We start from the raw sequence: 10,999 nt of genomic DNA, 5'->3' as shown, positions 1-10,999 counted from the left end.
AAATGTCAACCTCTAGAGCAGCACTGCCCCATAGAACTCTGCAGGAATGAAAATTTTCTTTATCTGCATCGTCAAAGGCAGTAGCCACTAGCCACCTTGATGGCTGACCCCATTCTAGTCTGTGTTTTTTGGTGCTCTGTCATCTTGCTGCTGACTATGCAGCCTGTCACCATGGCACAGTCTTGTAGGCTGCCCAGGTTGGTCTCAGCGATCCTGGAGCTACTGACTTCTTCCTTGGGCACTGTAAGATCAGACAGGGAATTACTCATACCCAGAGTCAAAGATTTTGTTCAGCTCCCACAGGTCAACCATTTGCCCAAGTCTGCTGTGAGAGTGACGTGATGACAGATGAGGGCACTTGCTAGTTGGCCACTCCTTTCCCCTGTTCATTTTATGCATCTTCCTTCTGTCCTTAGGTTATTTGTGCACATAGTTTCTTGCTCTAGTACCCAGTGTGAGTCAGAGTCAGCATTTGTTAAATATGATGAGTTTCTTTTGGAGCAACTAAATCTACTCATCAATCAGTAGGATTGATTTCAGGGGATTCAGGAGACAATAGGTTTAGAAAATAAGCAAACTGCTATTTTGAGAGACTTGAAAGGGAGAGAGAACTTACGTTAAAAAAAGTTCCTATGGTAACAAGTTTTAATGCTATTTTATTCAGTCTCCATGGTCTATCAGATAGGTAATGTAGTAATACTAATTTTACAGATAAAGCTAAAATCTGGAAGCAATGTGGAATAATGGAACGAGGTTGGATTTTTGTATTGTGTCCTAGATTTAAATCTGGCTTTCCGACATAGAGCTGTTTGATTATAGGTAAATTGTTCTACTTTAATTGGCATTTGTTTACTCCTTTGTAGATGAAGGGTTTCAATACCAACTTTGCAGGATTGTGATGGGGAAAGAATATGTAAAGACCCTTATCAACTATCTGGCACTTGAAGAATGGCAGATGATAATGATGATGATGTTGTAAAGAATGAATGACTTGGCCAGGTAATGGAGCTTCCAGTATTGGGAGCCAAGGCTTTAAACACACCTGCCCGACTCCACGGTCCATGCTGTCAATTCTCCAGTGTGAATGAAGTGGGCAGGCAAGGGTGAGAAACGCCAAGGTTTTTACTCAGTAAGTCTCCATCACAGGCCCTATTCTAGGCTCAGGAATGCAAAGATGATTACCATCATAGCTCTGTCCTCAAAGGTCTCCAATCTATGTAGCATTAAGCGTTATGTAGAGTTTCAGAAGGAACCAGCGGCGAGACGGGTGAATCAATGTCCAGTGCCTCACCATACTCCCCCAGTGTATGCTCAATAGTTCGTTGAACTGTGGAGATAAGTTGGTGGGTAGGGTCTCAGAAGAATGAGAGAGGACAGGAGACACAGATTAGATGTTTAGTTTCATATTAGACTGGCTCCTCTGAGCCAGAAGTCGAGGATGAGTAAACCCGCAGTGGGAGCGAGATGACATTCTTTGTCAGCTGAGTAACCCACTCAGTGAAGGAGGTTCACGGAGTTGGAAAATCAGTAGGGGGAACGGGACGAGGCAGTGGGCTCCCATGTTAGGTTGAAAGGCAGGTGTTGGCTTGAAGCGAGTTACTGTTTACACCGCAGCTCAGCAGCTTGGAAACTGGAGCAGGAGGTGTGGCTGGGCTTACCCAACGCTGGGATTTGAGCCCAGGGTGCCTACTCCATTGCCTGGCCTACAGTCCTCAGTAAATTGTATGAGGACTACAGAAAGTTATTTGTTTTCGCCCTTGTCTTCAACCAGGTACGGTAATGCCCCCATTTTCCAGATGAGGCAATTGAGGCCAGAAACATTAGGGGACGGTGAAGCCTAAAGCGGATTTGTTCAGGACAGGCCGGCCCAAACGCACCAGGAGTGCCCCTGACTCTGGAGAGGCCACCGACTGGACAGCGTCTGACTGCATCGCCTATCCCCAGCAAATCAGGCGCCTGGAAGAGGATCCCTGGTGGGTCTCACGGAGGGCGCTCCGGCTTCAACCCCGCCGTTCCCAGCAGGCCATGCGGCTGCCCTCCAGACGCCCGCGTGGGCACGAGTCAGGGGTCCAGCGTTGCTAGTAATAAAAGATCAACATCCGGGCCTCGTAACCCACAACCTCCAAGGAATGCCAAGAAGGCCCCAGGGCCCTGGCGCCCCGGCAACCGCCCACGTCCGGGGCCAGGCCCGCCCCGCCCGCGCTGATTGGAGGGCAGCGAAAGCGCCGTCCAGCGATTGGTAGGTGGTGTCACAAAGGGGCGGGGCGCGGCGACCGTGGAGCGTTGTCCGCCAGTGCGCCAGTGCCTTCCGTGGAGTAGCTCCGGGGGTCGTTGGGCCCTGTCGACCTGTAGGCGGACGAGCGAGCCAGAGGACAAGACTGCGGGTGAGGCTGAGCTAGCGAGCGGCCCGCAGGGGGTCGTCCGGGCTGCGAGCCGCTGAGCCCAGCCGCGCTGCCGCCGCTGGCCGTCGTGGGGCCGGAATGGCGCAAGGCCGGAGTGACGCGGGCGCTCGGCGCCGGGCTGCCGGGTAGAGTCCTGTCCCCGCCCCTCGCCTTGCGGCCTGACGCCGGCCGCTGCTGCCCGGGGACCGGAGAGGCGGGCCGCCTTTGCCCAGGACACACGCTCTGGAGTTTGTTTCTTTGGGCGTGACGCCAGCTTCACCGCGTACCCGGCTTTCCGGACGGGTGCTGATCTCCGAGTGGCTGTTGTCACGCGGACTGCTGTCCTCCAGATTCAGGCCCGTGGGTCTGGGGAGCCCGGATTGGTCTTGGAGGAGCAACGGCTGCGCAGGTGACTGGGTGGCCTCAAGCGTATAGGTACCTGGATGGCGCGAGGAGATGCTGGCCCTGAAATATTTCCCAGTTCCGCTTGCAGATCAACTGCGGACTAGAGCTTAGGCTACAGACAAATTAGGGGGTTGATGTGATTCTGTAGCTCGTATTTAGAACTTTAGGAATGTTTTCACATATCAGTAAATGTAGATCTGTGTCACAGTTTTAATGGCAGCTTCACATTCTGGATATCTTTATGTTGGGGAAAATGTTTCAAAGGTAACTGCTCTTCTGTAGCTTCTTTAGAGCAGAGGATGGAGGAAATTCTGTTACTGAAGTTACGTATTCAGCGCTATTGTCTGTTTACCTTTAACTTCCATTTCATCCTTGGAGTTGTGTTTTTAGAAATTTTTCAGAAGAAATGAGAGAAATGCTTTGGGAATTGATTTTTTTTTTTTTTTTTTAAGTTCTAGGGTACTGAACTTAAAACACAACGTGCAGGTTTGGTACATAGCTATACATGTGCATGTTGGTTTTCTGCGCCGACTAACTCGTCATTTACATTGGCTATTTCTCCTAATGCTATCCCTCCCCCAGTCCCACTCCCCACGACAGGCCCCAGTGTGTGATGTTCCCCTCCCTGTGTCCAAGTGTTCTCATTGTTCGGTTCCCATCTATGAGCGAGAACATGCGGTGTTTGGTTTTCTGTCCTTGTAACAGTTTGCTGAGAATGATGGTTTCCAGCTTTATCCATGTCCCTGCAAAGGACATGAACTTATCCTTTTTTATGGCTGCATAGTATTCCATGGCGTATATGTGCCATATTTTCTTAATCCAGTCTATCACTAATGGACATTTGGGTTGGTTCCAAGCCTTGCTATTGTGAATAGTGCCACAGTAAACATACGTGTGCGTGTGTCTTTATAGTGGCATGATTTATAATCCTTTGGGTATATACCCAGTAATGGGATCGCTGGGTCAAATGGTATTTCTAGTTCTAGATCCTTGAGGAATCGCCACAGTTTTCCACAATGGTTGAACTAATTTACACTCCCACCAACAGTGTAAAAGCGTCCCTGTTTCTCCACATCCTCTCCAGCATCTGTTGTTTCGTTTCTAACGATTGCCATTCTAACTGGTGTGAAATGGTATCTCACTGTGGTTTTGATTTGCATTTTTCTGATGACCAGTGATGATGAGTATTTTTTCATGTGTCTGTTGGCTGCATAAATGTCTTCTTTTGAGAAGTGTCTGTTCATATCATTTGCCCACTTTTTGATGCAGTTGTTTTTTTTCTTGAAAATTTGTTTGAGTTCTTTGTAGATTCTGGACATTAGCCCTTTGTCAGATGAGTAGATTGCAAAAATTTTCTCCCATTCTGTAGGTTGCCTGTTCACTCTGATGGTAGTTTCTTTTGCTGTGCAGAAGCTCTTTAGGTTAATTATATCCCATTTGTCTATTTTGGCTTTTGTTGCCATTGCTTTTGGTGTTTTAGTCATGAAGTCCTTGCCCATGCCTATGTCCTGAAAGGTATTGCCTAGGTTTTCTTCTAGGGTTTTTATGGTTTCAGGTCTAACATTTAAGTCTTTAATCCATCTTGAATTAATTTTTTTTATAAGATGTAAGGAAAGGGCCGGGCGCGGTGGCTCACGCCTGTAATCCCAGCACTTTGGGAGGCCGAGGCAGGCGGATCACGAGGTCAGGAGATCGAGACCACGGTGAAACCCCGTCTGTACTAAAAACACACACACAAAAATTAGCCGGACGTGGTGGCGGGCCCCTATAGTCCCAGCTACTCGGAGAGGCTGAGGCAGGAGAATGGCGTGAACCTGGGAGGCAGAGCTTGCAGTGAGCCGAGATCGCGCCACTGCACTCCAGCCTGGGTGACAGAGTGAGACTCCGTCTCAAAAAAAAAAAAAAAAAAAAAAGATGTAAGGAAGGGATCCAGTTTCAGCTTTCTACATATGGCTAGCCAGTTTTCCCAGCACCATTTATTAAATAGGGAATCATTTCTCTACGTCTTGTTTTTGTCAGGTTTGTCAAAGATGGTTGTAGGCTGGGCACCATGGCTCACGTCTGTAATCCCAGCACTTTGGGAGGCCGAGGCGGGTGGATCACCTGAGGTTGAGAGTTTGAGACCAGCCTGACCAACATGGAGAAACCCCATCTCTACTAAAAATACAAAAAAATTAGCCGGGTGTGGTGGCACATGCCTGTAATCCCAGCTACTAGGGAGGCTGAGGCAGGAGAATCGCTTGAACCTGGGAGGCAGACGTTGTGGTGAGCCAAGATCACACCATTGCACTCCAGCCTGGGCAACAAAAGCGAAACTCCGTCTCAAAAAAAAAAAAAAAAATCAGATAGTTGGGATTTTTGCACATTGATTTTGTACCCTGAGACTTTGCTGAAGTTATCAGCTTAAGGAGATTTTGGGTTGAGATGATGGGGTTTTCTAAATATGTAATCATGTCATCTGCAAACAGGGACAATTTGACTTCCTCTTTTCCTAACAGAATATCCTTTATTTCTGTCTCTTGCCTGATTGCTTTGGCCAGAACTTCCAACACTATGTTAAATAGGAGCGGTGAGAGAGGGCATCCCTGTCTTGTGCAGGTTTTCAAAGGGAATACTTCCAGTTTTTGCCCATTCAGTATGATATTGGCTGTGAGTTTGTCATAAATGGCTCTTATTATTTTGAGATATGTCCCATCAATAACTAGTTTATTAAGAGTTTTTAGCATGAAGGCTGTTGGATTTTGTCGAAGGCTTTTTCTGCATCTATTAAGATAATATGTGGTTTTTGTCTTTGGTTCTGTTTATGTGATGGATTATATTTATTGACTTGCGTGTATTGAACCAGCCTTGCATCCCAGGGATGAGGCTGACTTAATCATAGTGGATAAGCTTTTTGATGTGCTGCTGGATTCGGTGTGCCAGTATTTTATTGAGGATTTTTGCATAGATGTTCATCAGGGATATTGGTCTAAAATTCTCTTTTTTTGTTTTGTCTCTGCCAGGCTTTGGTATCAGGATGATGCTGGCCTCATAAAATGAGTTAGGGAGGATTCCCTGTTTTTCTATTGATTGGAATAGTTTCAGAAGGAATGGTACCAGCTTCTCTTTGTACCCCTGGTAGAATTTGGCTGTGAATCCATCTGGACCTGGACTTTTTTTGTTGGTAGGCTATTAATTATTGCCTCAATTTCAGAGCCTGTTGTTGGTTTCTTCAGAGATTCCACTTCTTCCTGGTTTAGTCCTGGGAAAGTATATGTGTCCAGGAATTTATCAATTTCTTCTAGATTTTCTAGTTTATTTGTGTAGAGGTGTTTATAGTATTCTCTGATGGTAGTTTATATTTCTGTGGGATCGCTGGTGATATCCCCGTTATCTTTTTTTATTGCATCTATTTGATTCTTCTCTCTTTTCTTATTAGTCTTGCTAGCAGTCTATCAATTTTGTTTATCTTTTCAAAAAACTAGCTCCTGGATTCATTGATTTTTTGAAGGATTTTTTGTGTCTCTATTTCCTTCAGTTCTGCTCTGATCTTAGTTATTTCTTGCCTCCTGCTAGCTTTTGAATTTGTTTGCTCTTGCTTCTCTAGTTCTTTTAATTGTGATGTTAGGGTGTCAATTTTAGATCTTTCCTGCTTTCTCTTGTGGGCATTTAGTGCTATAAATTTCCCTGTACACACTGCTTTAAATGTGTCCCAGAGATTATGGTACGTTGTGTCTTTGTTCTCATTGGTTTCAAAGAACATCTTTATTTCTGCCTTCATTTCATTATTTACCCAGTAGTCATTCAGGAGCAGGTTGTTCAGTTTTTATGTAGTTGTGCAGTTTTGAGTGAGTTTCTTAATCCTGAGTTCTAATTTGATTGCACTGTGGTCTGAGAGACAGTTTGTTGTGATTTCTGTTGTTTTACATTTGCTGAGGAGTGCTTTACTTCCAACTATGTGGTCAACTTTGGAATAAGTGGGATGTGGTGCTGAGAAGAATGTATATTCTGTTGATTTGAGGTGGAGAGTTCTGTAGATGTCTATTAGGTCTGCTTGATGCAGAGCTGAGTTCAAGTCCTGGATATCCTTGTTAACCTTCTGTCTTATTGGTCTGTCTAACACTAACAGTGGGGTGTTAAAGTCTCCCGTGATTATTGTGTAGGAGTCTAAGTCTCTTTGTAGGTCTCTAAGGACTTGCTTTATGAATGTGAGTGCTCCTGTATTGGGTGCATATATAGTTAGGATAGTTAGCTCTTCTTGTTAAATTGATCCCTTTACCATTATGTGATGGCCTTGTTTGTCTCTTTTGATCTTTGTTGGTTTAAAGTCTGTTTTATCAGAGACTAGGATTGCAACCCCTGCCTTTTTTTGCTTTCCATGTGCTTGGTAGATCTTCCTTCATCTCTTTATTTTGAGCCTATGTGTGTGTTTGCACGTGAGATGGGTCTCCCAAATACAGCACACTGATGGGTCTTGACTCTTTATCCAATTTGCCAGTCTGTGTCTTTTAATTGGGGCATTTAGCCCAATTACATGTAAGGTTAATATTGTTATGTTTGAATTTGATCCTGTCTTCATGATGTTAGCTGGTTATTTTGCCCGTTAATTGTTGCAGTTTCTTCATAGCATCAATGGTCTTTACCATTTGGCATGTTTTTGCAGTGGCTGGTACCGGTTGCTCCTTTCCATGTTTAGTGTCTCTTTCAGGAGCTCTTGTAAGGCAGGCCTGGTGGTGACAAAATCTCTCAGCATTTGCTTGTCTGTAAAGGATTTTATTTCTCCTTCACTTACGAAGCTTAGTTTGGCTGGATGTGAAATTCTGGGTTGAAAATTCTTTTCTTTAAGAATGTTGAATATTGGCCCCAACTCTCTTCTGGCTTGTAGAGTTTCTGCCGAGAGATCCGCTGTTAGTCTGATGGGCTTCCCTTTGTGGGTAAGCCAATGTTTCTCTCTGGCTGCCCTTAATATTTTTTCCTTCATTTCAACCTTGGTGAATCTGACAATTATGTGTCTTGGGGTTGCTCTTCTTGAGGAGTATCTTTGTGGTGTTCTCTGTATTTCCTGAATTTGAATGTTGGCCTGCCTTGCCTCGTGCTAGCTTTTGAATTGGTTTGCTCTTGCTTCTCTAGTTCTTTTAATTGTGATTAGGTTTAAAATTGTGATTAAAATTAAAAATTAATTGTGATAAAAATTAAAAATTGCTAGGTTGGGGAAGTTCTCCTGGATAATATCCTGAAGAGTGTTTTCCAACTTGTTTTCATTCTCCCCATCACTTTCGGGTACACCAATCAAATGTAGATTTGGTCTTTTCACCTAGTCCCATATTTGTTGGAGGGTTTGTTCATTTCTTTTTATTCTAAACTTCTTGCTTTATTTCATTAATGTGATCTTCAATCACTGATACCCTTTCTTCCACTTGATTGAATTGGCTATTGAAGCTTGTGCATGTGTCACGTAGTTCTCCTGCCATGGTTTTCAGCTCCATCAGGTCATTTAAGGTCTTCTCTACACTGTTTATTCTAATTAGCCACTTGTCTAATCTTTTTTCAAGGTTTTTAGCTTCCTTGCAATGGGTTCAAACATCCTCCTTTAGCTCAGAGAAGTTTGTTATTACCGGCCTTCTGAAGCCGACTTCTGTCAATTCATCAAAGTCATTCTCCATCCACCTTTGTGCCATTGCTGACGAGGAGCTGCGATCCTTTGGAGGAAATGAGATGCTCTGGTTTTTAGAATTTTCAGCTTTTCTGCTCTGGTTTCTCCCCATCTTTGTGGTTTTACCTACCTTTGGTCTTTGATGTTGGTGACCTACAGATGGGGTTTTGGTGTGGATGTCCTTTTTGTTGATGTTGATGTTATTCCTTTCTGTTTGTTAGTTTTCCTTCTAACAGTCAGTTCCCTCAGCTGCAGGTCTGTTGGAGTTTGCTGGAGTTCCACTCCATACCGTGTTTGCCTGGGTATCACCAGTGGAGGTTGCAGAAAAGCAAATATTGCAGAACAGCAAATATTGCTGCCTGATCCTTCCTCTGGAAGCTTTGTCCCAGAGGGGCACCCGCCTGTATGAGGTGTCAGTCGGCCCCTACTGGGAGGTGTCTCCCAGTTAGGCTACACGGGGGTCAGGGAGCCACTTGAGGAGGCAGTCTGTCCGTTCTCAGAGCTCAAACACCGTGCTGGGAGAACCACTGCTCTCTTCAGAGCTGTCAGACAGGAACGTTTAAGTCTGCAGAAGTTTCTGCTGCCTTTTGGTCAGCTATGCCCTACCCCCAGAGGTGGAGTCTATAGAGGCAGCAAGCCTTGTAGTGCTGTGGTGGGCTCCGCCCAGTTCCAGCTTCCCAGCCACTTTGTTTACCTACTCAAGCCTCAGCAATGGTGGACACCCCTCTCCCTGCTGGGCTGCTGCCTCACAGGTCAATCTCAGACTGCTGTGCTAGCAGTGAGCAAGGCTCCATGGGCATGGGACCTGCTGAGCCAGGCACAGGATGTAATCTCCTGGTCTGCTGGTTGCTAAGACTGTGGGAAAAGCGCAGTATTTGAGCAGGAGTGTTGCATTTTTCCAGGTACCATCTGTCATGGCTTCCCTTGGCTAGGAAAGGGAAATCTCCCGACCCATTGCGCTTCCCAGGTGAGGGGACACCACACCCTGCTTTGGCTCACCCTCCATGGGCTGCATCCACTGTCCAACCAGTCCCCATGAGATGAACCAGGTACCTCAGTTGGAAATGCAAAAATCACCCGTCTTCTGCATCAATCATGCTGGGAGCTGCAGACTGGAGCTGTTCTGTTCGGCAGTCTTGGAACGAACCAGGAATTGATTTAGAAACCTTTCTGGTGTCATTACTCTTAATAGCTAGATATATATTTTAGTTATAAAAATTCTGAAAGTACTTTTTTCTCTACCTGCCCCCATTTTTTTTTGAGACAGGGTCTGGCTGTGTTGCCCAGGCTGGAGTGCAGTGGCATAATCATAGCTTGCTGCAGCTTGGAACTCCAGGGCTCCAGTGATCCTCCTACCTTAGCCTCCTGAATGGCTGGGACTACAGGTGTGTGTGCCATCATGCCCAACTAATTTTTTTTTTTTTTAATTTTGTAGATACAAGGGTCTCGCTATGTTGCCTAGGCTGGTCTCAACCTTCTTACCTCAAGTGATTCTCCTACCTTGGCCTCCTGAATTGCTGGGATTATAGGCATGAGCCACCGTGGTCAGCCTTTTCTCTGTTTTCTTTGTTTCCTGTTCCTCTTCTGTTTTGTTTTTTTAGCTGTTTTTCCATCCCATCTTGAAGTCTTCATTGCCCCCTCATTTTCCAAGATCATGAGTCCCACAGTATGCTCAGCTAAGCATGATCACACACCATTTCAAGAAGTCGTTCATGGACCCAGCTTTTAGTACTGGCTGGGTCTTTGTCCTGCTGCAGCTTCCGTTTGCTTCTCAGCTACCCTCTAGGCATCCAGTCTGGCTTAACCAGATTTCATGGCCTCATTTTGTCCTCTGCTACAGTGATTTCTACTCCTGAGGAGAAGCATAACTATCTTCTAGAGGGAAACATTTTCACTTTTGGTTATCAACCTTGGTTCTTTTGGGATATTGGAAATTACCCCGTTGACTGGACCCAGACTTACGGTGGAAGTTCCAGCACCATTAATGCTGTTCGGGGTTGTTCTTTTTCTTCTGGCATATAGTTGCATTATCCATTCTCATTATAGGTGAAGGACTTCCAAATCTGTTATCTTCTACCCTCCCCCAGCCTATTATTTTCAGGGTCTCACTATGGAAGAACACTGTGGTGAAAGAAACACTCCTAATTCCTTGGGCAGTCGTAGTCACTCTTGTCTTTATTTCTGTCATGTGTATTTTGCAGTCCTGACACCTGACTTCTGTTGCTAGAGCTGCACCTATGTAGGTAGGAGTACTGTTGGCTTCGGGGATACACACACTGGCAACTCTATAGTTAGTACACTCTTATTTGATATAGCGTAAATGTGTTTTTAAGAATTCATGTTATCCAAAATTATAAAAGCAGTTGCTTAAATGAGTGAAAGAAAGGTTAAGGTTAGAGAGCTCCATACAAAGTCATATATCAGCAATGCAGCTTTTTAATTTAGCTTTTATATAAGAGCAATGACCCCTTTACCACTATCACCAGCAGTATTATTAGCATGTTATCTTGTATTACCCATCATTTTGAAATATGGTGTAACAATACTCAAAAGAGCTGTGCAGGCGAGGCGTGGTGGCTTA

The 10,999-nt window shown here is 45.0% G+C and overlaps 1 protein-coding gene across 10 annotated transcripts in view; it reads left to right on the top strand.

The window, feature by feature from the left end:
• The first annotated feature begins 2,251 nt into the window (after positions 1-2,251).
• ZFAND4 (zinc finger AN1-type containing 4) overlaps positions 2,252-10,999 on the top strand; it is a 65,384-nt gene continuing 56,636 nt past the window's right edge. For 2 of the 10 annotated variants that reach the window (XM_055275275.2, XM_063637425.1), the window contains exon 1: positions 2,252-2,790. The gene's annotated coding sequence lies outside the window, so the exon portion shown is untranslated. Of the gene's footprint in view, positions 2,791-9,685; positions 9,804-10,999 lie in introns of all 10 variants that reach the window. The other 8 variants (XM_063637426.1, XM_055275277.2, XM_063637429.1 and 5 more) reach the window with 6 other exon arrangements.

Source organism: Symphalangus syndactylus, chromosome 4 (genome assembly GCF_028878055.3).
Source record: "Symphalangus syndactylus isolate Jambi chromosome 4, NHGRI_mSymSyn1-v2.1_pri, whole genome shotgun sequence".
Classification (NCBI taxonomy): Eukaryota; Metazoa; Chordata; class Mammalia; order Primates; family Hylobatidae; genus Symphalangus; species Symphalangus syndactylus.
The sequence above is the reverse complement of the archived record's forward strand: the minus strand, read 5'-3'. Positions and strand labels throughout refer to the sequence as shown.